At 43.6% G+C, this 6,095-nt stretch overlaps 1 pseudogene; it reads left to right on the forward strand.

The window, feature by feature from the left end:
- The first annotated feature begins 2,864 nt into the window (after positions 1 to 2,864).
- Positions 2,865 to 3,794, forward strand: LOC147429580 (mavicyanin pseudogene; annotated as a pseudogene).
- The last annotated feature ends 2,301 nt before the right edge of the window (positions 3,795 to 6,095 follow it).

The following is a 6,095-nucleotide window of genomic DNA, read 5'->3' on the forward strand; positions in this document are numbered from 1 at the left end:
TTACCAATTAAAGCTTTTAAGCGCATAGCTGCTTCTTCTACAACTAAGCCCTTGCACTTTCCTCCTTGAATTCTAGTATTGCCACCTAGCAAATGATCCCTTATTCTTGGTGCTCCTCCAGATTTCTCTTTGCCACAAAAGTTACATTTCCAATCTTGATACTTATTTAAATTTGTGGAAAAATTCCACTCGGGTCCTGGACTTTTTCCACCTGCCTTTCGCTTGCCCTGCGAAGTGGTGCCCTGCGAAGCAGGACCTGGCATCGAGGTAGGAGGTCTCCTCAAGGAAGCCAGGCTTGGGACACCAACACCACCGCTGACATTCCCGGTGGAAGACATACTTATTGGATGCCTGCAATACCAATAAACATAGCTCAATATGCTATCTCTTCTTTCAAGTATTATTCAAACCAAACATTAGTGTTATAATCAATATCACACACAAGCGTAGTAGTGAAGCCTGAAGGGAATAACCTCAATCTACTCAAACATGAGCAAGCAAATACAACGGTGAATCAAATATGTGATCAGTCCATCCCAAAAGTAGAGATATCGACCCAAAGATTCACCTTCCTACCCCTTTCATGAATCAGTCCAGTCCAAAAAAGAACTAATGACCCATGATTGGAGCTCTAATCGAAATAGCAAGCAAATACAGCGGTGAATCAAACATGTGATCAGTCCATCCCAAAAGTAGAGATATCGACCCAAAGATTCACCTTCCTACCTCCTTTCATGAATCAGTCCAGTCCAAAAAAGAACTAATGACCCATGATTGGAGCTCTAATCGGAATAGCAAGCAAATACAATGGTTAATCAAACATGTGATCAGTCCATCCCAAAAGTAGAGATATCGACCCAAAGATTCACCTTTCTATCACTTTTCAAGAATCAGTTCAGTCCAAAAAAGAACTAATGACCCATGATAGAAGTTCTAATCAATATAGCAATCAATTTAGCAAATATAACGGTGAACTAAACATGAGATTAGTCCATCCCAAATGTAGAGATACCGACCCAAAGATTCACCTTTCTACCTCCTTTCAAGAATCCGTTCAGTCCAAAAAAGAACTAATGATCCATGATTAGAGTTTCATTAAGTTTTAATTTTTTTTAAAGACTATTCATTCTTTTACCTTTAGTTTTTCTTCTAAATTTTAAAAGATGACCAAATTTAGAGGAAGTGGTGATGTGATGTGATGTCTACTACAGGGTTATATAGAGCCGCCAAATATGGAGGGGGTACATGATAAGGCCGGTGGGATTCTTGCTTTGCCCGCCGGGATTCATAATATGCCCGCCGAGCCTACCGGGGTTTGTGGTTGCCCCGCCGGTTCTACGTTTTCTATCGGTTTTCGTAAGTCATGACATTAGATATGTTATTAACATGAAAAAAAATAGTGATAATAACAACAATAATTAACATTTAACAAAATGCGTCATCGCGTAATTAAAATCCCTGTGTGTGTGTGTGTGTGTGTGTGTGTGTGTGTGTGTGCGCGCGCGCGCTCAATGCTAGAGGCGTCTATGCTTCTGTTGTTGTTGCAGTCTGAGCAGGCAGCGTTCTGGGGGGGGAAGGGAGCTCAGCTGAGCCCAAGTCTGCTATGGCTGTCGTCCAGGAGGCCTCTCTCTCTGCAGCCAGTTGTAGGTGTATGCGAGGGTTTGAGAGGGAGGGGGCGGGCACCCAGCTAGAGGCGGAGCTGGGAAAACAGACAGGCCATGAGAGCTTGAAGGGTAGCGGTCGAGTATCAGCCTCAGGGGGATGATGGCACTCAGGGTGCAAGGCTAAGTGGAGGGGGAAAGGGAATCTCGAAAGTATCCCCAAAATATTTGGGTTTCTTTTAGAAGGAGCCAGTAGGGGGTACCCAGCTGGAGAAAATAAAAAAAATAGTGGAATTAGTTTGAAGCGGAAAAGGGAATGGTGCACAGTGTGAGGAAAAAGGAAGGGTGCGAGAATGTCGCACGCGTGGCTTAGCATGCCGTCTCTCTCTCTCTCTCTCTCTCTCTCTCTCTCTCCTGTGTGTGTGTGTGTGTGTGTGTGCCTCCCTCGCGAAACCTCAGAAGCCGAGCATGATGTAGAGGAGCGCACAACGGTTTGCGCTCACACACACACACACACACACACGTACACACACACACACACACACAATGGAGGCACTTTGATGAAGGACTGCTAGAGGCGACAATGAGTCGAGGGAGGCAAGGCGTGCATACAGAGAAGGTTTGTGTGATGAGGGACACACACATACACACACACACCCAGCGGAAGCACTTTGATGAGGGATTGCTAGGGGCGACAGTGAGTCGAGGGGGGCAAGGCGTGCATGCAGAGAGGGGAAATGGGCAACGAGCGTGCTGCACGATATGGAGAGATGAGGGCGCAGAGCAGATGACGTGGTTTTTTGGTGGGGGGTGGGGGGGGGGGGGGAGGGGAATCTAACTAATAGTGGCTTTTAATTTCACTCAACCCATTAGGAGGTATCAACCCATTAGGAGGTACCAGCTGAAATACGAGGTATGAGTGAGAAAACCTACAAAATTTTTACAAATTTAGTTTGAAAACCTTCGTTTCTCATGTGTTTGAAAAAAAGTCGTGAGAGAAAGAGAGAGAGAGAGAGAGAGAGAGTGCTTACACAAGAGTGATGCGGTGAGTGACGTCCTGAGTTCTTGATGGAGAAACCTGCTATTTGCGAATGGCAGCGGACCTCTTTGCCCTCTCTGCGGGAGGAGGCGGGACGCGTCGACGCTCGACTTGAGCGGCCATATAAGCGACACAGGCAGCTCTCTCTCTCTCTCTCTCTCTCTCTCTCTCTCTCTCTCACACACACACACACACACGCGCGCGCGCGCACGCACGCGAGCTGGATGGCACGGCGGGGCTCCCCCATGGAGGTGCTGCAGGTGGTGCTAGTTGTGAGCTTGTGTTACGTGGGTCCCTCTGCTGCTGCCACATACAAAGTAGGCGACGCGGCTGGATGGAACTTGGATGTTGACTTTCAGGGCTGGGCAGATGCTCACCAGTTCAGCCCAGGAGATGTTTTAGGTATGCACTTCATCGTCTCCATCGTCATCGTCATCATCATCCTCATGTTGTTTTACTGCTCTCTTGAGAGGTATGAGAAAAAATGTTTAAACAAACTCTCTCTCAAGAGATAAGTGTGTGTGCGTGTGCGCGTGTGTGTGTGTGTGTGTGAGAGAGAGAGAGAGAGAGAGAGAGAGAAGAAGAAGATTTAGAATTTTTCTCATGTAGGAAAATGGAGTCCTTTTCAGTGTTTTTCATACAATGCATAGCATCATGAGCTTCTGCTTGAGAGGCACCGCATACCTAGCTAGGTAGGATTGGGGGCACGGGACCGCCAGCCCGCCAATCGTACCTAGCTAGGTATGCGGTGCCTCCCTCACAGAAGCTCATGATGTTGAGGTTAGTCACAATATGGGAATTATTGTGAGAATTTGTCCAAAACTTCTTGTGTGTGTGTGTGAGAGAGAGAGAGAGCATCCATACAAATTTAGTTTTCCTTATACCATAAAATTTTCAGCTACATGTAGAAGAAGAAACCTTTACTATAGTTGTCATTTGCTTTTGGTGTAGAGTTTGATTATAGCCCAGATGAACATAATGTGGTTGAGGTGATGGAGGGAGAGTTTGAGCAGTGCACCACATCGAACCCCATTACCTTTCGCTCAAGCGGGGCAGACCGCATTACGTTAGACAAAAGTGGAACTAGGTATTTTCTTTGTGGTGCCCCTGGCCATTGCCCTGCAGGAATGAAGTTTAGCATTGTAGTCTCTTGACTTATTTCTTTGTTATATAATTCTATGGTTTTCATTATTCCAATGTATATGTGTGACTCTTAAATTCTCTTGAGTTGGAGAAATCAGAAATCTCAGGATAAATTAATTGCTATAATTGTCCGCCTATTTCCTTCTTATCCCCTTACCTCCATCAATGAATATTGCTAGGGTGGCACTCCTTTGTTCACATTATGAATGTGTTTGATAGTATTTTTTGAAAGTGTGCTACCGTATGGGACAAGTGAAGTTGTGCTTGTATATACTTTCCTTCAATGTGGGGATATATATTTGTTTTTTTAAGAAAAATGCATATGAAGGTTAGGAAAATCATGAAACCAGAAGATTAGTGAAGAACATGATAATTAACCTTGTGTATCAAGGGCATGGGGGCAGGTCGTTACGGGTGGCTCCCCAGGTAGTTGATGTAAGTTTGGTCTCTGGATGGTGTCATGGCTTGGCACAAGTATGGCGAGTTCTTGTAATTTTTTGAGATCAATACAATTCACTCACAATTGTGAGTTTTGTTTTTTTTCTTAAAGGCATATGAAGGTTTTATCCCCTTGTCTCCATAGGTTTGGTGACCATAGATCTATCACACCAAGTATGCTCCAATGTTGTGGGAAAGGCATGTGGCTCATAGTTTTCAAGGTAGATTGAGTTCAAGCAACTGTGCAAGAAAATATAGCTTGATAATGTAGTTGGATCAAAAGATTTAAAAGTCGTGGGACATGATGACAAGCAAGTTGCTCAATAAACACAATCAAAGAACCAAGAGACCTTGGTAATTAGCTTTTTAAACCTCTTTTTAAAAGTCCCACCAAAATTAGAGAGACACATTCCAAGGCATAGCACAAAGTAAAATAGCATTGGAAGATTTTTCAGCACAAACCTTATCCCAATTGATTATACGACTAACCATTTATGCACAGCATATGTAATTTGGGATTAAATATAATGGTTGGATACACAATGTGAAATAGAACTTATCAATGTAACGTGCTTAGCTCATTATAGAATAGTTGACCATTGCTTTGATTTATGCAATATATATTGTCCATCCAAACCCCATGGATTCCTGGAATACTAAGTTAAATTAGTTAGGTATCTTCAAAATATAATATCTGCAAATGAAGTGATGGTTTTTCTTCTATTCTAACAAAGCGTATCGGTTCATCGATTGTCCAAGAGTATGGAAGTTCTCGCCAACCTCATCAACTGTGGTCCCAACTCCCCATGCTACGATAATAGATGATCGTCATTATATGTGGGAGTTGTCATGCGGTAATCATAGCCTATGTAGTGTTAACACAAACATTGACCACCTTGGTATGTGCCACATGTATTGACATCTATCCTTATTGCAAGTGGGCCGACTAACCATTTATGCACAACATACGTAATCTGGGATTAAATATAATGGTTGGATACACAATGTGAAATAGAACTTATCAATGTAACGTGCTTAGCTCATTATAAAATAGTTGACCATTTCTTTGAATTATGCAATATATATTGTCCATCCAAACCCCATGGATTCCTTGAATACTAAGTCAAATTAGTTGGGTTATCTTCAAAATATAATATTTGCAAATGAAGTGATGGTTTTGCTTCTATTCTAGCAAAGCGTATTGGTTCATCAATTGTCCAAGAGTATGGAAGTTCTCACCAACCTCATCAACTATGATCCCAACTCCCCATGCTACGATAATAGGTGACCATCATTATATGTGGGAGTTGTCATGCGGTAATCATAGCCTATGTAGTGTTAACACAAACATTGACCACCTTGGTATGTGCCGCATGTATTGACATCTATCCTCATTGCAAGTGGCCTTAATAGCGTGGTAGCCATTGATCAATGAAGGTTCCACATTGAAAATGACCACCACATTACCATAAAGTCTGGAATGATGAAAGTTGTCATTTCACAAGGTATGGAAACATGGCGGCTATTATCGACATAGCGCACTAACTTGTGACGTAGGTCATCGCCATCCATAATTTAACATCTCTCTCTCTCTCTCTCTCTCTCTCTCTCTCTCTCTCTCTCTCTCTCTCTGCCATTTGAACCCTAGCCACAGCAAGTGTCTGCCTCTCCACAGTCCATGCGGGACGAGGGGCTGCCCTGTGGGAGGTGTTAAAGCTGAGCCTACTCCTAGCTCAAGTGTAGTAGCCTCTCGCACTCAGCTAATGTCTACCCTAGAAACCATTGGAGTCCGGGTTTCAACATCAACACCCTAAAGATCACGTCAAGGAGTCGGCCCAGTTTTTCAACCGTCGCAACACCGAGCAAAAGCGCCC

Source organism: Adiantum capillus-veneris, chromosome 22 (assembly GCF_014529385.1).
Source record: "Adiantum capillus-veneris isolate H3 chromosome 22, ASM1452938v2, whole genome shotgun sequence".
Lineage (NCBI taxonomy): Eukaryota > Viridiplantae > Streptophyta > Polypodiopsida > Polypodiales > Pteridaceae > Adiantum > Adiantum capillus-veneris.